General features: G+C 43.8%; 2 long non-coding RNA genes across 12 annotated transcripts in view; one reads left to right on the top strand and one right to left on the bottom strand.

Annotated features, from left to right (window-relative positions):
* Positions 1-7,187: 7,187 nt before the first annotated feature.
* On the bottom strand, positions 7,188-11,066 carry LOC137230261 (uncharacterized). Of its 2 annotated transcripts, none has more exons than XR_010946068.1 (3): positions 10,946-11,066; positions 9,509-9,574; positions 7,188-7,713 (listed from the first exon to the last, which is right to left on the bottom strand). It is a non-coding gene; the product is annotated as an uncharacterized lncRNA (long non-coding RNA). The 2 variants fall into 2 exon arrangements; XR_010946067.1 differs by lacking the exon at positions 10,946-11,066 and adding an exon at positions 9,916-10,823.
* Positions 10,914-24,339, top strand: part of LOC137230260 (uncharacterized) — a 163,379-nt gene continuing 149,953 nt past the window's right edge. For 3 of the 10 annotated variants that reach the window (XR_010946061.1, XR_010946063.1, XR_010946060.1), the window contains exons 1-4: positions 10,915-11,069; positions 11,858-11,909; positions 15,350-15,601; positions 22,092-22,231. This is a non-coding gene — a long non-coding RNA (uncharacterized lncRNA). Of the gene's footprint in view, positions 11,070-11,857; positions 11,910-15,349; positions 15,602-22,091; positions 23,962-24,339 lie in introns of those variants that run through there. The other 7 variants (XR_010946066.1, XR_010946065.1, XR_010946058.1 and 4 more) reach the window with 6 other exon arrangements.

Here is a 24,339-nt window from a genome sequence, read left to right as displayed (position 1 = left end):
AAGCAGACCAAACCCTGCATCAACACATCTTAATTTCAGTGAGGCTGCCCAAATGCATTCTTAAAAATTCCGGGGGCTTCCCTGGTGGCGCAGTGGTTGAGAGTCCGCCTGCCGTTGCAGGGGACACGGGTTCGTGCCCCTATCCGGGAGGATCCCACGTGCCGCGGAGTGGCTGGTCCCGTGAGCCGTGGCCGCTGGGCCTGCGCGTCCGGAGCCTGTGCTCCGCAGCGGGAGGGGCCACAGCAGTGAGAGGCCTGCGTACCGCAAAAAAAAAAAAAAAAAATTCCTAACAGCAGCAACAATCACAAAGGAAAAAAAAAACAAAAACTGGATTTTTTTCAATTAAGAGCTTTTGTTCACTAAGACACTGTTAAGGGAGTGAGAAGGCAATCCATATATTTGGAAGATACTTGCAATTCATATACCTGACAATGGAATATTATTGTATTGTTATCTATCCAGGATTTATAAAAAAATTCCTGCAAATCAACAAGAGAAAGGAATACAAAGCAACAGAAAAATGTGTTAGAGATTTGAAGAGGTACTTAAAAAAAAAAGAGGATGCCAAATGAGCAATAAACACACGAAATGCAAATGTCAACATAATGGCTAAAATGAAAGTGACAGAAGACACCAAATTCTGACAAAAAGGAGGAACTAAAATTCTCACATATTGCTGATGGGATATAAATGGATATAACCATGTTGGAGGATTTTTTTTCTTATCTGTGTTTTCCAATTTTCCTACCAAGAGCAAGTATTCTTCCCTCGTCCCCACCAAAAAGGCCGTAAAATTGATCTTTAACTTAAAAAGCCAGCTTTTCAAAATATATAAAATAATGAGGCAGAGAGAAGAGGGTCTTGGGCCCTGGTATGCTGGAAGGAATTGTCAGCAGTTAATTGAGCCACAGGGAAACTGAGAGTTTCACAAATGACAAAACACAGGGCCTGATCTTTTTAAAGTAGAACCTGTGTGCTCCCCGCAAACTGCAGGGCATTCTTTGAGGCCAGGAACCAGAGGGGCTCTGCCAGGGGCTTTGGTGGAAGCAGCAGGCAGTAGGCTGGGTGGTTACTTTCCCATTAAACCATAAAATAATTTTCTTTGGAAAAAAAATATGTCTGTAATAAATGCCCTACGGAATTAGACCAGATCACTGAAAATTGGAAATTTGCAAAGCTTTTGCTTAGGACTTTGATATCACACTCTGCCCTGAATCTAAGAGTTAAAAGTTGTTCTTGCCAGGCAGCTGACTTTGAAGTTCCTCGGAATGTCAAGCAGTGTGTGAAGGCACGCTGTAGCTCTTGATCAGGGAAATGGAGAGATGATTGTCGTGAACTTAAAACTGGGGCTCTGGGATCAGCTTTCTCTCTGCCTGCAAAACCTGCTCCTCTGCTCTACGGCTCTGCTCTCAGGGCCTCTTATTCTGGGATCCACAGGCCCCTAACATGGTCGTGAAGGGGATACAAAGGGTCTGTGAACGTGGATGGGGGAAGATATATTGAGGTTCACTAACTTCTAACTGAAATTTGGCGCAAAGTAGGCGACAAAGCATAGTAATATTATCAGTCTCTACTGTCTTCCATAGAAACCACAGATATTTTCCTATCATATTACAGTTACTGCAGATAGCTTGAAATTAAGTTTCTGCTCATCTGCCCTTCAAAACTGGTTAGAAAACCCACTGCTAGGACAGGAATAAAGATGCAGACGTAGAGAATGGACTTGAGGACATGGGGAGGGGGAAGGGTAAGCTGGGACGAAGTGAGTGGCATGGACATATATACATTACCAAATGTAAAACAGATAGCTAGTGGGAAGCATCCGTATAGCACAGGGAGATCTGCTCGGTGCTTTGTGACCGCCTAGAGGGGTGGGATAGGGAGGGTGGGAGGGAGACGCAAGAGGGAGGAGATATGGGGATATATGTATATGTATAGCTGATTCACTTTGTTATAAAGCAGAAACCAACACAGCATTGGAAAGCAATTATACTCCAATAAAGATGTTAAAAACAAAACCCAATGCTAAAACTTGTTATTTAAGCTATTAATAAAGAAGTATACATACTATTCCACCACAATTTTCAAAAAGAGTCTGATAATAGTACTTCAGTATAACTGTCATCTTAGGTATCAAAAGCATTTAAAAGTATGATTCTGAAGGGCTAATGAGCTTTGCCAGATGGACAAAGGGGTCCCTGGCACAAAAGAGGTCAAGAACCCCTATCAGGACAAGAAGAGGCGAGATTGATTAGGACAGGAAGAACCAAGTCAAAGGAGCAAGGCAGGGTGCAGGGGCTGGGCTCCGGCTCTGGCACAAAGTTGGATAGGGCAAGGAGAAGCATGACCCAATCTGAGAGAGCCAGGCAAACCAGAGAGGTGCAGAAGAGCAAACAACCTGGAAGAGGGCCGCCCCTGGCAGCACAAGGAAGCACGACTAAGGCAGCCCAGAGGGAAATCTCCCTGCCCTTTAAGGGGCCCTGTGGTCACTTTTTGAAGCTCCAACTTTGACTTAGGTCAGCTCTGGTTGAATCGCGGTAAACCTCAGTTTCTCCATCTGTAAAATGGTAATAATAATACTTGCCTCAACATTTTGTTAATTTATTAATAAATATGTTGAACAAAGAAAGCAGTGTTCTCTTGCCTTCAGCGATTATAATTAGAGGACACTTGGAATGTTTGTAAAAATTTAGGCAGTTGGTGAAATGAATTTGGTTAAGGGGTCCTATAAAATGCCTCTTGAAAGCTTCCACATCTAATTCAGCGTCTCAAAGAAGAAGTTCAAACCTGAACCTGCAAAGAACTATATAATCCAAAAATTCTTTCATTTTCAAATATTTTCCTCTGATAAATAGTGCTGAACTCATTAGACTGAGATTTTCATGATAAAAAATCTTGACTGTGGTGTAGCCCTATCTCATTGTGGTTTTAGTTCGCGTGTCCCTAATGGTTAATGATGTTGAATTTTTTGCATGTGCCGTCAGTATATCCTCTTTGGTGAAATGTCTCATGTCTTTTGCCCATTTTCTAGTTGAATTTTTTTTTTTTTTTTTTTACTGTTCACTTCTGAGAGTTCTTTATTCTAGATACTAGTTCTTTATCACATATATAGTTTGCAGATATTTTCTTCCAGTCTGTAGCTTGTCTTTTTATCCACTTCACAAGGTCTTTTGCAGAGCAAAAGTTTTTAATTTTGATGAAGTTCAATTTATCTTTTCATAGATCATGCTTTTGGTATCAAATCTAAGAACTCTTTGCTTAGCTCTAGATCCTTAAGATTTTCTCCTGTTTTTTTTCCCCTAAATGTTTTACAGTTTTATGTTTTACATTTAGGTTTGTAATGCATTCTGAGTTAATTTTTTGTGTGTAAGACTTAAATTGAGGGTTTAGGGGTCTTGTTTTGCTTTTATTCATTTGTTTGTTTCCTGTGGACGACCGATGACTCCAGCACTATTCATTGGAAAGGCTATCCTTCCATTGATTTACTTTTGTACCTTTCTCCGAAATCAGTTGAGCACATTTGTGTGGGTCTATTTCTGGGTTTTTTATTCTGTTCCATTGAACTCTGTGTCTTTCCCTCTGCCAGCACCACTTTGTTTTGATAGTGTGGTCTTGAAATCAAGTAGACTGATTTTCCCCACTTTATTCTTCTTTTTCCGAAATTGTTTTAGCTATTCTAGTTTGTTCTTCCATATAATTTTTAGAATAAGCTTGTTCATATGTACAAAAAACCTGTCTGGGATTTTGGTAAGAACTGTTTAAGTTGTATATCAATTTAGGGGAGAACTGATGTCTTAGGTATGTTGAGTCTTCCAATCCATGAACATGCTATGTCTTTCCACTTATTTAGATCTTTGATTTCTTTCGTCAACATGCTGTAGTTTTTAACATAGAAATCCTCCAAGTTTTATTAGATTTATATCTATTTCATATTTTTGAGTGATTATAAGTGGTATTGTATTTCTAATTTTAATGTCCAAGTGTTCGTTGCTAGTATATAGAAGTATAATTGATTTTTTTTTATAATTGATTTTTGTATGTTTCATTTGACTTTGCAGAACCTCACTTATTAGTTCTATGAAATTTGGGGGGTTTTTTCCTTGTAGGTTCCTTGGGATTTTCTATGTAGACAATCATTTCATCTGCAAATAGTGACAGTTTTATTTCTTCCTTTCTGATCTGTGCACCTTTTATTTTCTTTTTGTGCCTTATTACACTGGTTAGAACTTCCAGCATTATGTTGAATAAGAAGGGTAAGAGTGGACATCCTTGCCTTGTTCTGACCTCAGAAGGAAAGCATTCAGTGTTTTACCGTTACATATAATGCTAGCTCTTGGGTTTTGTAGATGCCCCTTATCAAGTTGAAGTTTCCCTCCATTTCTATTTTTCTGAAGCTTTTTTCCATGAATGGTTGTTGAATTTTTTTCAAATGCTTTTTCTGCATTAATTGGTGTGATCATGTGAGTTTTCTTTTTTAGCATGGCAATATGTTGAATTACATTGATTTTACAATATTGAACCAGCCTTACATCCTTAGAATAAACCCCTCTGGTCATGGCACATAATTCTCCTTATATATTGCTGAATTCTATTTGCTAATATTTTGTGAAGGATCTGTGTGTGTGTGTATTCATGAGGGATGTTGGTCTGTGGTGTTCTTTTTTATTTGTATGGTTTTTGTATTAGAGCAATGTTAGATTCATAAGAAGAACAGAGAAGTATTCCCGCCTCTTCTATTTTCTAGAAAAGATTGTATAGAATTGGTGTGAGTTATTCTTTAAATACTTAATAGAATTCTCCAGTGAAATCATTTGGGCCTGGAGATTTCATTGTTGGGAGATTTAAAATTACAAATTCAACTTTTTAAATAGTTACAGAGCATTCAAATGATCTATTTTATATTGCGTGAGTTGCGGTAGTTCGCATTTTTTGAGGAATTGGTCCATTTCATTTAAGTTATCAAATGTATGCGTGTAAAGTTGTTTGTAGTGTTCCCTTATTATCTTTTTTATGTCTGCAGAAGCTGTAGTAATATTCTGTTTCATTCCTATATTGGTAATTTGTATCTCCTCTCCCTCTCTCTCTGTAAGTCTTGCTAGAGGTTTGTTCATTTTAAAAAACCTTCTCAAAGAACCGGTTCTTTCTTTAGTTGCTTTTCTCTATTGTTTTTCTGTTCTCTATTTTACTGATTTTTGCTCTTTATTATTTCCTCCCTTCTGCTTGTGATGGGCTTATTTTTCTCTTCCTTTTCTAGGTTCTTGAGGTGAGAGCTTAGGTTATTAATTGGAGAGTTTTCCTCTTTTCTAATGTTTGCATTTAGAACTATAAATTTCTTTCAACACTGTTTCACTCTGTCCCACATATTTTGATATGTGTATTTTCATTTTCCTTTAGTGCAATACATTCTTTTGTTTCCCTTGAGACTTCCTCTTTGACTCATGTTATTTAGAAGTGTGTTGCTTACTTTTAAGTGTTTGGAGATTTTGCTGTCATCTTTCAGTTACTGATCTCTAGTTTGATTCCTTTGTGGTCAGAGAACACACTCTGAATTATTTTTAATGTTTAAAAATTGGTTGGAGCGCTTCCCTGGTGGCGCAGTGGTTGGGAGTCCGCCTGCCGATGCAGGGGACGTGGGTTCGTGCCCCGGTCCGGGAGGATCCCACATGCCGCGGAGCGGCTGGGCCCGTGAGCCGTGGCCGCTGAGCCTGCGTGTCCGGAGCCTGTGCTCCGCAACTGGGGAGGCCACAGCAGTGGGAAGCCAGTGTACCGCAAAAAAAAAAAAATTGGTTGGAGTGTGTTTTACAGCCAGGATATGGTCTATTTCGATATATTTCCCATGGGCATTTGAAAAAAACGTGCATTCTGCTGTTGTTGGCTGGAGCGTTCTATAAATGCTGATTAGATCCCAGTTGTCCTATTGATTGTTGACAGCGAAGTCTTTAATTGTGCATTTGTCTATTTCTTTTTTGGCATTTGTCTGTTTCAGCTCTTGTTGAATATATTTTGTAGCTCTGTTGTTTGATGCACGCACATTTAGGATTGCAGTGTCTTCTTGGTGGATTGACCTTTTGCCATATTCTGCTCTATCTCTGGTCATTTTCTTTGTTCTGAAATCTACTTCATCTGATGTTAATACAGCCACTCCCGCTTCCTTTTGATTGTTTGCATGATATATATTTTTCCATCATTTTACTTTCAATCTGCCTGTATTGTTATATTTGAAGTGAGTTTCTTACAGACAACATAGAGTTAGGTCATGTTCTTTAACCCATGCTGCAATCTATGTTTTAGTTGGTAGATTTAAATGTAAATTTAGACCATTTACATTCAATTTAATCATTGATATGTTAGGGCTTAACATATCGTTTTTGTTTGTTCTTTGTTTTTAATTTCTGTTTCTTTTTCCTGCCTTTTAGTGAGTTACCTGGACTTTTAAGAATAATTCCATTTTGATTTTTCTATAGTATTTTTGATGTCTCTCTGTATAGCTCTTTTAGTGGTTGCTTCAGGTATTAAACTTTATATTTACATAATATTAGATTCAACTAGTGTTATAGTTTTATCTGTTTAAGTGGAGCAAACTTATCACCCTCTGATTCCCTTTGCCCTCTCTCATTTATAATATAATTTTCTTAAACATTTCCTCTACATACATTCAGACACAGGCATGCCTTGTTTTACTGCACTTCACTTTACTGCACTTCAGATACTGCATTTTTTTAAAAATTGAAGGTTTGTGGCAACCCTGTGTTGTCAGATCATGGTTAGCATTTTTTAGCAATAAAGTTTTTTTTTTCCAGTTCAAACTCAATATATTTTGCCAATTAACTTTCCCCCTTACATCACCTAGACCCACATGCAGAGGAGGTAAGAAGTAAGGTCAGCACCTAAATATCCACTTCTCTTAAATGTTGTTCCTTGTGGTATTCCTGTTTTCTCCTTCTTTGGGATTCTTAGAGCTATTACTGTCCACATTCTTCTGAGAAGGGGAAAGACCAGCCATAAAGTATTTTTAAATTAAGGTATGTACACCTTTTTTAAGACATAATGCTATTGCACACTTAACAGATTACAGTATAGTGTAAACATAACTTTTATATGCACTGGGAAGCCAAAAAAGTTGTGACTCATTTTATTGCAATGCAAACTTTATTGCAGTAGTCTAGAACCAAACCTGCAGTATTGCCAAGGTATGCCTGGGTGAGCAGGCATGGGTGAGAGGGCACTGTTTTTTGTTTGTTTCATGTATGGTGTTTGGCTGGAGTAGAGCAGTTACTGTCAAAAGTTTTTCTTTCTTGCCAGGCTGTCCCTTTCCTGGTCCTTTAGTTAGAGAGAGCAGGCTTTTGTTGAGGCTTTATTCTTGGTCTGAATCCCTTAGCATTTCTGGGCCACTGGTTTCTTCAGCTCAAATTCTACCATATGGAGGCAAAACAAAACAAAACAAAAAAACCCAGGTACCTTGTCCCCATGCTGCTTGTTGGGTCTCATGGTTCCTAGTCACTGTGTCTTCTTTCCACATTTCAGAGTCTTCTTATACTTGTTTGATATATAATGTCCAGGGTTCCTAGTTGTACTTCATGGGAGAAAGAGGGGAAAGTACATCTACTCCATCTTCCTTGAAGCAGCAGTCCTGATGCATTCTTAAAAAGCTGGTCTATGGTTCCACTTTCACAAAAACATTTCCCTGTGAAATAGGGGCAGCATCTCAGTGTCCTTCAAAAGAAATGGAAAACAAGCTTGCCGTAGGAGACAAGATGATTAGCAAGGTTTAGACCATCCCAACCCGCCTGCCAAGACGTTACACCACTAGCAAAAAGCTAAGTCTCTTTGCTAGAAGTGCCTCAAGAAAATGAGATAATGTGAACATTGGTGATTTCATCCATTGCCCATACAGACGTCACTTGTCTGGGATCTGCATGGCTATAATCTGTTTCCCCTGACTTCAGCAACTACCGACACCTTCTCCAGTGTCCCCAAACCTCTCAGAGACTCCATTCTCTTTCTTCAGTGATCTCACCTCCTTTTCCCAGGTGAACACACACCCTGAGACCAGAAGTCCCTCAACTTTCAGTCCTCAACTCCCACTACCCATGGCTGCTGTGGCCACTTTGTGCGAATTAGAAAGAAGCACTCTTTCCTTAATAGTCACAGTTACCATTCAAAATTAGGATGACCTTGCAGTCAGCGGTACCTTCTGGCTTTATGAAACGCGTAGCTTGCTCAACAGCACAAATCCTACAAATCTCCACGTGCCTGCTGCCTCCCATCTTCCTTTCCCGGTTACTGCCTGAGATCAGCCCCTCCACTTGTGCTCTGCGTACCCCCTTCTCCTCGCATCCTGCCTCATAAACTACTCTTGGGAGTGGGTCAGGTTGGCCATGTGATCATCACCACCTAAAGTTCCTGGTTCCTTCTCATTGTCAGCAAAAAAACTAATCAACTGTCAACCTTAGAAAGAAACGGAAACATTTATTTGAGCCAACCTGAGGATTACAGCCCGAGAGACAGTCTTTGAGAAAGCTCTGAGGGCTGTTCCAAAGAGGTAAGTGGGGAGGCCAGTATATACGTGATTTCGGTGAAGGGCATACACGCAGTCAAACACACATCTTGGTAGAAGGTTACTGCTAGTTGTGAAGAACAGATATCACAGCTAATGGTTTTAGTGCTTTTCTAAGTATGGGAAGATCTAAGAAACTGTGTTCATAAAATTTTCTCATGAAAATATCTAGCTATCTGAGGGCCAATTCCGCCAGTTTTCCCAGAGCACAGAATGCCTCATCCTGACCTTTGCCCTGAATTCCTTCCAGGGTGTATTGTAGGTCAGTGACTGCAGTGGCTATAACTTGATTCTTGTAGGACTTGATGGTGGGAAACACTCTTCTACAATCCCCTCCTTTTCAGTCTTAATTTCGACCAAGGTTTGGGTGGCATGTTGTGACCAATTTGTCCCACAGATTGTGACCAATTTGTCCCACAGAGCTAGGAATGCTCACACCCAGGTCAGGCAAGGATGTCATTGAGAGGCTGCTCAACGGGCTATTACTGGACTAGGCCCTACTGACCGTAGCCAAAAGCCTCTAGACCACCTGTCTTACTAGTCGGTCATGGTTCCCTCTTCTTGCTTGGTCCCATATCTAGAGTTACACATTACGATCACTGACCTTATAGGACTATATACTTGGCCAATTGTTTCAAGTTGCCTAGTCATTATTATTTTTATCAGAGGTTCAGTCATGTATTTGGTAATGCATGAAACAATAATCTTGTAAAATAGGCAGAATGCAAGTAATAGACCTAATAATATTAATAAGGTCATAGGTAAGTAATGTTATCTTCTGAAGAGTCACACAGCTGGTGCCAGAAGAAGAAAAACTGAACTTTATGGTTGAGCAGCTATTTCTGCCATCGGGGAGGTGTGCTTAATGCCTAACGCAGACGCACAATGCACACTAGCTGGGAGGAAGAAGGCCCAAGTGGGGAGAAAAAAATTCATTAAAATTTTTCTTACCTTGCCTTAAAATATGAATTTTATTTCATCATCATCAAAATTTAAACAAGCGTACGTCTCTCCAATCTTGAGAAAGAGAGAGAGAGAGAGAGGAAAAAAACATTAACGTCCTTCCTCCAGTATCCTTCTCATTTCTTCAAGGGCAACTTCTTGGAAGGCCTGTCTGTGCTGTTTGTCTCCATTTGCTCACCATCACCCTCACCCCTCAACTCACTCTAAACCGGTCTCCTCCCACCACCCCAATGAAGCTGCTCTAGCTAATGGCAATGCCTGTTTAGTCATAGCATCTCTCAATCTTCATCTCACTAACTTCTCGAGAAAAATGGCCCAGTCTACTACACTTCTTTGAAGCGCTCTTCTCTTGCTTCTGCAATATCATATTCCCTGGGTTTTTCTCCTAAGGCTACCTGATCCTCCTCTTCTTCTCCTTTATTTTTTTTGCGGTATGCGGGCCTCTCACTGTTGTGGCCTCTCCCGTTGCAGAGCACAGGCTCCGGACGCGCAGGCTCAGCGGCCATGGCTCACGGGCCCAGCCTCTCCACAGCATGTGGGATCTTCCCGGACGGGGGAACGAACCCGCGTCCCCTGCATCGGCAGGCGGACTCTCAACCACTGCGCCACCAGGGAAGCCCCTTCTTCTCCTTTAAGTAGAGAAGCTCTTGGGGGGGAAGGCTGGGCCTCTTTCCCAAATAGTATTTTCTCCACCAGGCAATCTCTTCCATGCTGCTGCTCCATCCCTACCCCCATGTACAACCTAAGACACAGACTTCCAGCTCAGGTCTCTTGTCTAGAAGATGCAACCAGGCACACCCCACGGCTGCTGAGCTTCTGCACTAGTGGGTCCCACAGGCTCAACACGTCTAAAACCAAACTATTCCCACAAATCTGCTTCTCCTCCTGTGTCCCCTTCCTGTGTGTGTAACTCCAATATTCACCCAGCTATCAGCCCAGAAGCCTGGCAGTCACCCAACTCTCCACATTCCACACATCCAGTCCACCACTGCCACCGCATACGTCCCAACCACCTCAACAAACCTCCCTCCCTGTATTCTCTACGCTGTGGCCCTAACCCAAGTAACCAAAGTCCAAAGAGCCTCCAAAGATGCCCCTAGACCAACTGGGGCCTCGTGCTTCCAACCCTCCGCAGGCACCACGTGGGTAGTCCTTCCGTGTCTGTCTTAGGAGTTTTGTCAGGAAGGAAAGCATCCTGTGGGTCCTGTTCACTGGGCTCTGCAGCACAGCACACTGCCCTGCACCCAGTGAGGTCTGTAAATACTCGTTAGAACGACAGAACGAGAGAATGAGCGTGAGAGGCAGCGCTGCCCCCTCTTCCCTGCAGCAGGAGCTCAGTACCACTCGGCAATCCCATCCGCCACACGCAACGTGGCAGCGACCGAGCCCCGCGCCCGACTTCCGTTTCCGGTGCTGAGCCGGTACCATTGACTCTCCGGTTGCCCGGGAGCCCCTCGGAAACTAACAATGCGAGGGGTCTCTGTTCCTTTTCTCTTCTATTCTCGCCTAAGCTCCAGCTCTGCCTGACCCAGCGGCCAGCAGCCTGTCGGTGAGAGGAGGGGCCGAGGGGAGGGAGGAGAGGGGAGGGACGGAGGCGGGGGGAGCTGGCCGGGAGACAAGTCAAGTATGAGTAAGTTGAAAACTGACCCCGGCACAGGTTATTATCGGGCTGTTGGAAGTGGCTGATGCAATATGCGGGCAGACACAATGATGCTTAGTAACCAGGACTTATCTCCATAAAACGTGTGCGTACACAGGCCTTAGCAACCTGAAAACCATTTTCTTCTCCTTTAAGATTTTTTCGTGAAACGAGCCAGCCACCACTCACACCTGCTGGTAAACTTTCCTCCTGTTTCTGGGGCCATGTCCAGCAAGAGAAGGGGTCCGTATTGGTTTTCATTAGTGGCCGGCACCGTTCTTCACTTTTCTCACCCTTTGTTGAAATGGCAGTGAAAACCCAAGGGGAGGAAGCACTGTAAAGGGGGCTGAAAAGACTGCAGGAGACCAGAGCCACTGACTTTTATTTTTAAAATGATGTCTTTTACTTGAAGAAACATAAGGATTTTGGCTCCTGAGAGATGCTGTGGGACTTGAAAGCAGTAGGCATTTTGCTATAGATGATAGAAAGAAAGATGGTCACCAAATGAATATCCCCCGACTTGCAGATCTCGTGAACAGAGCCATGATCCATCGTCCTCAGCAATGACCTTGACACATTGGAACGGGCTGCAAAATTCACCCTTTCTCAATTACTCATCACATCCCCACATTCAGTTTTGCTTAGTTGTTTTATGTGGTTCGTGGCCTGATCGTTTGTTTGTTTGTTTGTTTTGTCAGGGTACAGCAGAAGCTCCCAAGTAGCTGAGAAGTTCGTGGAATCTTCCTATTGGTACAACTTTCGCTATTGCTTGTGTTATAGTGTGGGGTAAGGGTGAGCAGACATTTCTCAAGCGCACTGTTTACGTACACAGCACGCTGAGACTTGACTTCAGAAAGTCAAGAGAAGTAGGTTTGAACAATTGATGAATGTAAATAGAAAGGACATTTCGTTTGATAGCAGGAATACAGCTTTTGCGCTAATAAAGTGCTTTCAAAATTAGTGTGCAATTTTTAGTAATTAGCATGTCATTTTAGTTATCAATTGGTTCATAACAAACAGACTAATTAGGTACCCCACTCAGTCATTTATCTAAATGAAAAGTGCTGCTATATCGTATTTGTGGGCATTGATCAAAGCTATGGGAAAAAGAGATTAAGAGGAAAATCGTGGGATTAAATTTTTAACTAGTTTGCCCCCTGAACAATTGCTTGCTGTGACACCATGATTGATTGGCTGCTTACGCCTGCCCAGGAAGGATGTGGCTCTGCTACCAAATCTCTGAACAGAAAAGTGTTTTACAAAAGACTGAATATTTTATTCAGTTATGTTTCACTTTAGTCCTGCTTAACAAGCAATTGAAAAGGAAGGCAACGTTTGGGATCTCATAGTCCTGTGTCCGGTGATACATATAAAGTAGGAGATGGAAGCTTCAGTTAGTTCATTAATATCAAAAACTTAATGCGTCTAAAATAAAACTCTCCATTTCCATTTTCCACCCTCTTCCCCTCCCAGAGTTCCTTATTTTAACCAGTGGTAACACCACACATCAATGTGCTCAAGGCAAAAACCCAAGAATAACCTTGAATCCCTCTTCCTCTCACGCCACACAGCTTGTCCATCAACAAGTTCAATCAGCTTTTCTTCCAAAACACATCCCAAAACCATCCGCTGTTCACATCTCTACCTTCTAACCCAGGCACCATCATCCTTTACCTGGTTAACTGCAAGCCGCCTTAATCTGGTCTCCCTGTTTCTAATCTCACGACTCATTTCCTCCAACGCTCGCCCCTCCCCAGTCCATCCTCCACCTAACAGCCAAAATGTTTGTTTAAAACATATATTAGATTCTGTAACTTCTCTACCTAGAACCACCCATTATTGTCTTCCCACACTAATTGCTGAGCCCTATAAGACCCTACCTGATCTGGATTCGTCTGTGACCATTCTCCACCTCTCCACTCACTGTGATCCACCACACTGTCTGTCTTTCTTCAGTCTGCCAAGTTTGGGCCTGCCTTAGGGCCCTTGCACTAGTTATTCCCTTTGCCTGGAACCCCAGGTGTGTACAGAGCCGAATCTCTCAGCTTAAATGCTGCCTCCTCAAATAGGCCTTCCTTCACCACCCAAACTAGTCTCCTATTACTTCCTGTCACATCATCCTGGTTCACTTTTATCCCAACACTCCTCATGATGGCTATCTTCTTGTATCTTTCGTCCTTTGTTTATTGACTAACTCCTGCTACTAATATGTAAACTTAATGGAGGTAAAGATCTGGTCTTTCTTGTGTATTAGTCTATCTCCAGGGCCCCAAATAGTCTCCCATACATGAATGAAAGAATATATGAATGAATGGATTCTGTTGGCACCAAGCTGTTACCATCTCATCATAGGAAGGCTGGGAAAGGTCAGGGGACCAAATACCACTTAGAGTAGACCTTAAGACACGAGACGGGCAAGGACACAGAATGGAGAGAGGCAAGAGGAACATTGTCCGAGGTGGGGAGGGCAGGGGATCAGTGAAGGAACATGGAAATGATAGAGTGCAGCTCTTCAGATATAGCCTAGAAATCCTAAAATGTGCATGTGCCTACACACACATAGCCACACACGGTCCAGCTTGAAGAACAGCGGCTCTCAGCATCTGCTATGTTGTACCTGTATCTTCCAGAACATTTTCCTGCTAGAGATGCTTAGACTACAGTGTCTAAAGAGTCTGAATCAGAGGTCTAGGTGGGGCCCACATGTCTGCTGCTGTGTAATGCTTGTAAGCTGGTCTCCTTCTTGGTTGGGACAATAAGGCTGCAGTAAATACTAGCAGCTTGGAGAAGGCAACGTGCCATCCTGCAGCGGTTCTATTAAACCACCCCGTCGGGTGAACCTGAGCAGCTTTCCCTCCATGGACCCCAGTTTTCCTCAAATATAAAATGAAAGCCTTAGTTGGACTCCTGTGTAACTTTACGACTTAACTGAAATTAAGTATGTGGGGTCCCCTCCTCCCTGGGGAGCAAGGGGGGCTACTTCTTAGAAAACCTCGAACCGAAGGCTACATCCTAATTTGGTGATTCCACCTAAATGACATATTTTGTCTAAGAAGCACTTTACCACATTATTCCGTCTAATATTTATATCGAGAACTGATGAAAATGTCAGGAGCAAATTATGCTGCTATGAAACTATGTGGAGATGGCTCACATTTGTTCTCTGACTCAGGTGGATGGGAGGGGCTGGGGATGAAGGAGAGAAAGGGACTATCACTGGCACTCAGGTTTAAAAAAATGAGGAAAAAATGGAGCTTAGACTTCAATCCTTTGATAAAACTTTCTCACCTCCAGCTGGTCACCCAATTCTTGGGATTAGCCTTCTCTCTTCCATTCACCCCTCGGTTGAACCTCTTGTCAGTCCTTTTCCCCTTCAAGGCTGCCCTCAACATTAAAAAACAAAAAAACAAAAAAAAACTGAACTGCAAACTTTATTCAGATCCAATCCAGGGTCCCACATTGCATTTCATTTTCCATGTCTCCTATTTTCCAACCTGTGCCAATTCCTCTTTATTTCGTTGTCTTTCATCACCTTGACACTTTTGAAGAGTTCTTGTCCATTATTTTGTAGACTGTCCCTCAATTTGGACTTGCCTGATGTTTTCTCATGACTAGACTGGGGTTTTGAAGTTTCTGCAAGAAACCTTCATAGCAATGATGTGTCCTTCTCAGTGTACCATATCGGGGTCCATGCCGCCAGTATGTTTCTTTACTGGTGATAACCTTGATCACTTGGTTTAGGTGGTGTCTGTCAGGTCTTTCACTGTAAAGTGGAGAATTCCATTTGTAATTAATATATTTGGAGGGGGGAGAGGTTGTGAGACTCCCTCAGCATGATTTGTAACCAGATTTTCCTTCTATGTGCACATTGGGATGGAGGAGAGGCAGGTGGTGTGTTTTGCAGAAATCTTTGTTACTATAAGAAAGACCTGTGGCTACATCTTGAGAGACAAAAAGGAAAATGTGATATGGCGTGTTTCTACTATGTCTGGGGCGGGGAGTGTGTACATTGTTAACTGAATGGAGTTCAGTTCTTTTTATCCATGAGTTCATTCAGCAAATGTCTGTTAATAAAGGCTAACTCTTGAATTTCGAGTATCTACAAATTGCCAGGCACTGGTATTAGGCTCTACATCTGTTATCTTAGTTCATACAACACTTTAAAGTAGATATTATCACCCATGTTACAGATAAGGATCCTGAGGTTTAAGGAAGCAAGTTGCTCAAAGGCACGTGGCAGAACTGTGACCCGAACCCAGACCTGTCTAACTCAGAAGTGTGCTATTTCCACGACACCAAGCTTGCTCCCCTCCTATGGGCCAAGCACTGTAATCAGCGCTGAGGATACTGAAGCGTTAAGACACGTGTTCAGGAAGAGCTCGTACTCCAGCAGAGGAGGCCTTCGGAAGAAGCGCAGAAGGCCCGGGGAAGAACCGTTACTGGTGGGTCTAGTCCTTTTTTTCTGACAATCACTGAGCTGGTTTTCTCAGGTCTTTACTGAGTCACAGTAGATTGGCCAGGCTGCCTTCAGCGCAAATAGTTCACCAGAGAAGGGAGCTGAGATCGATGGCGTGCTTCCTCTGCTGTTGCTGGCCATGATTTATCTCAGCCGCCCTATGAAGTGGGTGTATTTTCTCCAGTTAGCTCATGAGGAAACCAAGGCTCAAAGGGGCCAAATAACATACCGAAAGTCACCAGCTAGTAAGTGGCTAAACTGAAGTGTGATGGATTCCAAGGTCTTCAGGACCCCTTGATCCGCCCGGGGGGCTGGATTTCAGCATCCTCACCGCCAGTGGAGCTGTGTGTCTGTTGACTTCTCCTTTGTAGAAAGGATGCTCGTGATCACCTCATGCCTGATGGTCACTGACAGCAGTGCGTTTGTAACAAGGATTTTTGCTCAAACCAAAGGGTCTTTGTGCAGCTTTCGCTTTTTTTTAATTTATTTTTTATTTTATTTATTTTTGGCTGCGTTGGGTCTTCGTTACTGTGCGTGGGCTTTCTCTAGTTGTGGCGAGGGGGGGCTCCTCTTCGTTGTGGTACGTGGGCTTCTCATTGTGGTGGCTTCTCTTGTTGTGGAGCACGGGCTCTAGGCGGCAGGCTTCAGTAGTATTGGCTCGTGGGCTCTAGAGCGCAGGCTCAGTAGTTGTGGTGCACAGGCTTAGTTGCTCCGCAGTATGTGGGATCTTCCCGGACCAGGGATTGAACCCGTGTCCCCTGCATTGGCAGGCGGATTCTTAACCACTGCGCCACCAGGGAAGCCCCGCAGCTTTTGCTTTTTTAAACCACCTCCTCCCACAGTCAATCCGTGTCAACAGAAGGGAAATGGAAAATGATGATTCTGAATCATTTGTGACATATAAAATGTTACCTTACAAACAAGCATGCTTCCCCAGGAGGTATGGCATATGGCAAGTCAGGTCTCCCTGCTCCCTGGCTTTTGATGAGAGAGTTTAGTTCCTCCTAGAGTCCATGCTCAATAAATAGCATTTGCTGCTGCTGCTAATAATAGTTTGTGGTCTTCATGTCACAAGGCATTTACTGAACTGTCCAGTGAAAGAGGGGACAGAAAAGGTCTATCATTCTCCTGCCTCTTCCATTTTGACATCTCCCTAAATGGTCTTATAAGGCGTTGTGCTTTCTATTTTTTATTGGTTTTGAAAATGCAAAAGCAAAGTGGAGTAGCTGAACTTAGTGGCTGGAGAAGAAGAGGCCAGGGATCAGGATGGGGGGAGATCAGTTGGCGAGCTGGCCTATTAAAATTACTCCATTTTATCTCCACCACATATGGTTCACTGATTATCTTGACTCTGCTACTACTGTTCTAGTAGAGATGATGAGAAAGAATAACCAAAAGGTGAGATGGTCAGTGGCTGTGAAAAAATACAGGGTGTAGGGAATTAGAAGGTGCTCTTGTTTTCCCCATCTTAGTTTCGAATCGCCAGACCAGACCCAGAGTCAAGGATTCAAGTGCAGGTAATTTATTTGGAAGGTGCAGGAACCATTGGTAGGGAATTGGGGAGAATGAGCTGGAAAGGGGAAAAGGCCAATAAAGGGATGTGTTATCGAGCAAGCTGATACTGTGGTGACTGGAGCTTAATCCCACTGGTGAACCCTGAGAAATAGTGGTGTAGAGCACACGTGTCAGATTTATCCACTGTTCCCCCATCCCACCAGGGGAGGAAGTGGGGATATTTATGCGCTACCTTCTGAGTGTCAGTGGTTGAGGGCTGCTCCCATAAAGTGTGCTGGGCACACAGAGTGGATTCTCCAGCTTGGGAGAAAGCTCTCAGGCAAAGAGATGCAAATGCTGGCAGTCGGAAGTCCACCAGTGTGCACTGAAGTGGAAAGGCTTACGGATGTGGGCTGGGTACCAACAACATCCACTATGTTCCCTTAAAACAAAACAAAACATTCAGTCCTCCCCCAGGGTTCCCCATATCATTAAACGTACTGCCATTTACTCAGCTTCTCATGCTAAAGACCTTACAATTTTCCTTGATATGTTTTTTGGTTTTGTTTTCTTTTGTGTGTGTTTGTTCTTGCCGCACATTCAGTCTATCCCCAAATCCTGTGAATTCCATTTTCAAAATATATCTGAATCCTACTACTTCTCACCATCTCCATCATCATCTTTCACTAGATTTCTTCTATAGCTTTCTAGTCTGAATTTTTATTTATATTCTCATCCCCCATATGGTACCTAGAGTAATCTTTTTAAACTTAGATCACTTTACTCCCCCATCACAAAACCATCCAGGGGTCCTTTTTACTCTTAGAATAAAATCTGAAGTCCTTACCATGTTCTACACCATCTGGCTCCTGGCTATAGCCCTGACTTCAGTTTCTATCCACTCACTCACAGTGCTCCAGCCAGATTGGTTTTCTGGCTGCATTCCTACCTCAGGGCCTTTGCACTTGTTCTTTCAACATAGCAAACTACTCTGTATGTTCATGTCACTCAATCAGTTTATTCAGATAGTTGCTCAAATGTCACCTTTGTAGGGAGCACTTTTTAAAATACCCTATCTAGAGAACAGACTTTTCTCGTAACCTGGTTTTATTTTATTTTTTTCCATAGCAGTGATCATGACTTGGCTGAGTATAGTTTTTGCTTTTATTTGTTGCCTATTCCTGAATTAGAATATAAGTGCTATCAGTGGGGCGGACTCTGATTTGTTGCACTACCCCCAGCCTGGAGTAGCACTAACACATAGTAGGTATTCAATAAATATTTGCTGAATGAATGGATTAATAACTGTTTAATGGTCCTGCTGAGATCAGTCAGGAACTTTCAGAACAGACAGCAGAAATTACAAACCTTAGTTTGATAACTGCCTGCCTGCATCTTTTCCCCGAGCTGTCTCTAATGAAAAACACACACTCTGGGGCTTGCCTGGTGGCGCAGTGGTTGAGAGTCCGCCTGCCGATGCAGGGGACACGGGTTCGTGCCCCGGTCCGGGAAGAGCCCACATGCTGTGGAGCGGCTGGGCCCGTGAGCCATGGCCACTGAGCCTGCGCGTCCGGAGCCCGTGCTCCGCAACGGGAGAGGCCATAACAGTGAGAGGCCTGCGTACCAAAAAAAAAAAAAAAAACCACACACGCTCTTAGCAGAGTCAGTTGAAGGTCCTGGGGCTGCTTCCAACATGTTCTTTCTTGAATCCATTGCAAATCACAACTTGTTCATTTTTCTTTTTGTTTGACTCTATGAGAACAATAGAGAGAAAATCAAGATAATCAGTGTGCTACATGTATGGTGATGGGGACGAAGTGTAGCCTTGTTCTTTAATAAACTAGAATGCGAAGTTGGTCATTTCCCCAAGTTCCTTGCATGCAGTAGGTGCACACTACATGTTGAGTGAATTGACAGTATCATCCCTTTGACACTTCTGCTGCTTGTTCTGCAGAAGATATTTCATTTTAAGACCCACACTCTTAAAGATGCCAGAAAGTGGGGGGACTTCCTTCATCCCTGCCCCCATCCCAGAAAACCCTTAACTTTAGCCACCCCCATCTCTTCTCATACATACCCCCCTGTGATCCCCAAAATAGTAGAGTCAGTTCTATCTTTTGTGTGTAGTTTAAAACTATTTAATTTAGTCCATTATAAAAATAACGCAGGCTCATTTTAGAAAAGTTTATAAATTTTTTATAAAAGTAAAACAGAAAAGGGAGAAAAATAACACATCGTTCTATCACCCAGGGATAACCAGTGTTAGTAGGTGGATGTATTTCCTTCCAGCGTTTTCTATGTATATTTTTGCACAGTTTTTTTTTTGTTTTTTTGTTTTTTTGTTTTTGCGGTACGCGGACCTCTCACTGTTGTGGCCTCTCCTGTTGCGGAGCAGCAGGCTCCGGACACACAGGCTCAGCGGCCATGGCTCACGGGCCCAGCTGCTCCACGGCATGTGGGATCCTCCCGGACCGGGGCACAAACCCGTGTCCCCTGCATCGGCAGGCGGACTCTCAACCACTGCACCACCAGGGAAGCCCTTTGCACAGTTTTAATATACAGTTTATCTCTCTTTTTTACTAACATCATAACATAAGCATTCATTCGTAATATTCAACGCTTTGTGCACATCTTTTTATTTATTTATTATTATTTTTTAATTTATTTATTATTTTTGGCTGTGTTGGGTCTTAGTTGCTGCTCACGGGCTTTCTCTAGCTGCGGCTAGTGGGGGTTACTCCTCTTTGCGGTGTGGGGGCTTCTCATTGCAGTGGCTTCTCTTGTTGCGGAGCACGGGCCATAGGCATGCAGGCTTCAGTAGTTGTGGCTCATGGGCTCTAGAGCGCAGGCTCAGTAGTTGTAGCGCACGGGCTTAGTTGCTCCGCAGCATGTGGGATCTTCCCGGACCAGGTCTTGAACCCGTGTCCTCTGCATTGGCAAGCGGATTCTTAACCACTGCACCACCAGGGAAGCCCCTGTGCACATCTTTTTAAATAGCTGTGCAGTATTACGTTTCCCTGTTGTAGACCATTTTGCTTGTTTTCTATTTTTCATTATAAGTAATGCTGGGATAAACATCCTTTGACTTGTATCTTTGCTGGCATTGCTGATTATTTCTTTGGGATAGAGTCCCAGAAAAAAAAAATCACTAGTTCTAAGGATACAAACTCTTAAGACATTTTGTAAGATTTCATTTTGATTTCTAAAACTGTTTGGATGTGACTTCCATAAAAGAGCTCCAGAAAAGCAGTTTGCCTCTGAGAATTTACTTCCAGTTTTGAAACGTTTCGGACCCAGGCTGTTTTAGCATTCAGTTTCAGTGAGCACAGAAGTCTTCTGTAGCCTTGTCCACTGCAGGCCTCTTCCCGCTCTAATAAAATGCAGCAAGAGCATTACAAAAATCGTCCTTTGGTAAACAGCCTCTTCTTGTGTTCTCAAGGACTGTTTTCTGAAGTCTTTCTGGTGGGTATTGTAGTCATGTCTAGGACTACACGTAGTATTTTTGCATGCCTGCTCATGATGTCTTAAGGGTTTACTTATGCTTTTATGTTTTATTCATTGCCAAAAGGAAGTCCAGATTTCATGGCAGTGAAACCCGCTTTTATAAGTCTGTCTGAGTCCAGCCTCAAAGGCCAGGACTGCCTTGTCAGGGACTGCTTTTGGTAACATCATAGGAGTAAGGCTGGGCCAGCCTGGAAAGGGCCTTGCCAAAGATGGACAGTTTATAAATAGAGAGAAGCCATGGCTTTCGTGGACAGGATGGGTAGGCATTATATAATATCACGATACCCAGGAGACATAATATCTGGAAGAGCCAAGGGTTCTAGGATGGTTTGGAAAGTTATGGTACAGCCATCTACATAATCTCATGCATGCGACCTTATTAAGCAGAATGAACCCAGCATCTCTGTATTGACCTGAAAAGATGTCCAGGCTCTTTTGTTAATTCTAAATAGTAAGTTGTAGAGAAATATGTATGGTTTGATCCCATATTTGCAAATAAAGGCAAAAATTGGGTTCCAGGTAATCTTTAATATCTACATGAACCAAAAGAAACATGTGGAGGGACACACATGAGACTGTTGGTAACTGACTACTCAGGAATGTGGAACTGGATTATAGAAGAATGAGGAAACCTCTTCTTTGCACAACTCAACTGAATAGTGTATTACAAAGAGCAGGTATTACTTTTATAACTTAAAAAAATGATGAAAGCTAAAGAAAGAAAAAAAACACACTGGAGAGGAATGGACTGAGAAGGGAAGTTCATTCAGGAGCTAGTTGACAGGTAGGCGCTGCGCAGGGTTGGGGTCCCCCTCTTGGCGAGACAGGTGCAGCCCCGTAGAAAGGCCAGGCTTCCCAGAAAACTGGGGCTGGGTGGGCCGTGTCCTTCCACTGGCAGCTGTTAGAGAATCGACGGTGTTGGCGTTCACCTGCAATATCACACTTGGAAAGGCTTCTGGAAAAAATAACCGGAATGATCCAGACAGAGGCAGGAGTTACTGTCCTTCCTCTGGAGGCTTGAGGGAGGGTGTCTAGGAGCAGAGAGGCAAACAGCCATTAAAAGCCCCAGAATGGAAAAGATTGATTCAGCCTCAGCCTCCTAGCGCACTTCCTAGCCATCTGTGAGACGGGCCCCAGGCTTTGAACTGGAGACAGTGCCCAAGCCTTTTATTAACCTTCTTCCCTCGGGAGCCGGGGACGAGGTGTGTGTCTTTGAAGAGTGGTGGCTCAGAAGCGACACGGCTTTCAAACATGATTTGTTTTTATTCTATTGGTGAATTAGGGTGTGTTTACAGGGAAAGAATGATTTAGACGACGACCAGTCTGCTGGAAATATAAAGGGATAATTGAATCTGCAAGTCTATTAAAGAGTCTTGTCTTGCATCTTGTGGGATGACATTTATTGCAGAGACCAACTTGGCTCTTGTTTTTCAGTTTCTTTTCTTCCCTTTCTCCCTTTCTGATCTTTCAAAAATTAGATTTTCCCTTCCCCCAATCAGAAACTTTTTGAAAAGCCTCTGAGGAGAGTCAGGACCCCTGAAAGGAGCACATCGAGGCAGCATCGCGTGGCAGTTTGGCGCGGGGACTCTGGGAGTCGGCAGGTGCCTGACACCCTGCGGTAAGTGCCTGGTCAGTTGTTACCATCAGAATCTCTGTCATCCCCAGTTCTGACACCAATTGCTCTGTTTCCTTGGGCAAATTAGTTCATTTCTGTGGTCCCCCTGTTCCTCCCATGCCAGCGGAGCCCTCGACAGTTAGTAACTCCAGCGAAGCCCGAAAACGCAACACAAGCAGTGCAAAGGCAATGCCAGTGATCAAAAGAACCCACCCCGCTTGCCATGTAGACGGATAATATCATTTCACTGGGGACTGCTCTCAGTAAGTGGGCTCTTTTTTCTCTGAAGAGCCTGGAATCTGTTCCTCAGGGCTGCTAAAACTGGCCTTGTTCTGCGGTCTGATCCGCTGGCCGACCTGTGTCTACATTACTAAAACTGGCCGGGGGCCCTGGCACCGTCCCGCCACGTGGGCCGCCAAATCGCAAGGCCCTTTCTTTTGAGCAAATAGCATCGCACACGTTGCCATCAAGAAAACGAAAGCATTCACAGTGGCACAGCGTCCAGCTTCTCTCTGTGGCCTTTTGAAACAATTTTGTGACCAGGGAGTGGCAAGAAACAAAGGTCTTTCTATCCGATCTGCTCACCAGGCCGGCGTCAGATCACGCAGGAGCCTGCACCCCTCTTCCCCTGGTACCATCGGATTGTTATCGCTGCGCTTGTCTCCTCTCTCTGAGTAGGACGAGGCAGGCAGGCAGGCAGAGGAATATATTTCAACTGCCCTTGACTCTGTTTATAATCACCAACATGAAAGGAAGGGAAAGAGATTGAGTTTATAGGACTGGCTCTTTGTGTAGCCTAATTTATCTCTCTCCAGCAGCAGTGGGCTGAGCAGGTTTCCTTTTTTGTTTCCGATGCGGGAAGCTGAAATAGGAATCTATGTTGATGAGAGAATAAAGGAATTGAAAGAGGCATAAGTCTTATCTTCTCGCAACCCTAGGAGATCAGCTCTTTGTGACGAAGGGGATTATACTTCTGTAATTAACTGCTTTGCAGCTCCTGGTGATGGCTCAGGCCTGAATAATGGCACCCAGAGAAGTTGGATAAAAGGCGGGCAGGTGGGTGCAGCCACGATCATGAACAATGGTCTCAGGGCTTGACATCCTTTCCCAGTGCCCAGCTCGCAGAGAGTCAAGCCAGGAGATATTTGTCCCCTGTCTAGCAACATTCACAGCAGAGAGAATAGAATTGCAGAACAAATATTTAAAGCTCATAGAGACCTGTTCCTCTGTAGGCTGGTAGCTGCCCTGAGGTACCTTGAAGACCTAAGCCAGGTTGTACACCCTTTGTGTTCCCGCCAGTGCCCGGGACCTGGTAGGTGCTGACTAAAGCTTGGTGAAGGTGACTGCCCCTTTCCAGCTGTGGGATTTGGGGAAAGTTGTCTAATTTCTCTGATCTTCAGTATACCATCCACAAAATGCAAGGGGTCTTGTAGAGTTGGGGGTAAGAAGAGTTCAGATCATGATAAACAAATGACTTATCACATCGTCTGGCACACGTGGCAAGGGATCAATAAATGCTAGCTGTTATTATTACATTGTGGAATGCAAATGGGTGGCGAGCTCATCACTGTTTATGAGGGCCTTCTCATGCAAGGCACCATACATACCTTCGTGCCCGAAAGCCTCACATCGTCCTTGTCAGGTAAGCAGGGTCCTTCCCCCCATTTCACTGATGACAAAACAGGCTCAGACTGGAACAGTGACCTGCTCGAGGTAAAGGGCAGGAGAGGAGACTGGAAGCCGGGTGTTCTGTCCTGGGGCCCTCCCCTCCCCTCCACACCAGCCTCCCAGGCCCTCAGCCTGTTCCTCGACAGGTGTGTCTGCCCATCACTCTCCAGACCTCATCACCCCAGGATGAAACCTCTGGGCCATCTTTTTGCTTCCTTTTTTGCTCCCTGCCTGTGTCACTGAGTCCTAGAGATTCTTGAGATGTTTTCAGAACTTCTCCCTACTCAATCCTGCTGCCACTTAACACTGGCCCAGCACCTGGTCGTTTGATAACCAGGCTTCCTACAGCGAGCAGGCTCTTGAGTGGTGTCTAAGGGAGGGCGAAGCTCCCTTCCCATCACCCCCCACACCAGTGCCAGGTGAGTGGTCCCAACCTCCACTTC

Source organism: Pseudorca crassidens, chromosome 9 (genome assembly GCF_039906515.1).
Source record: "Pseudorca crassidens isolate mPseCra1 chromosome 9, mPseCra1.hap1, whole genome shotgun sequence".
NCBI lineage: Eukaryota > Metazoa > Chordata > Mammalia > Artiodactyla > Delphinidae > Pseudorca > Pseudorca crassidens.
Note: the sequence above shows the minus strand (reverse complement) of the source record. Positions and strands in the feature narration are given on the sequence as shown.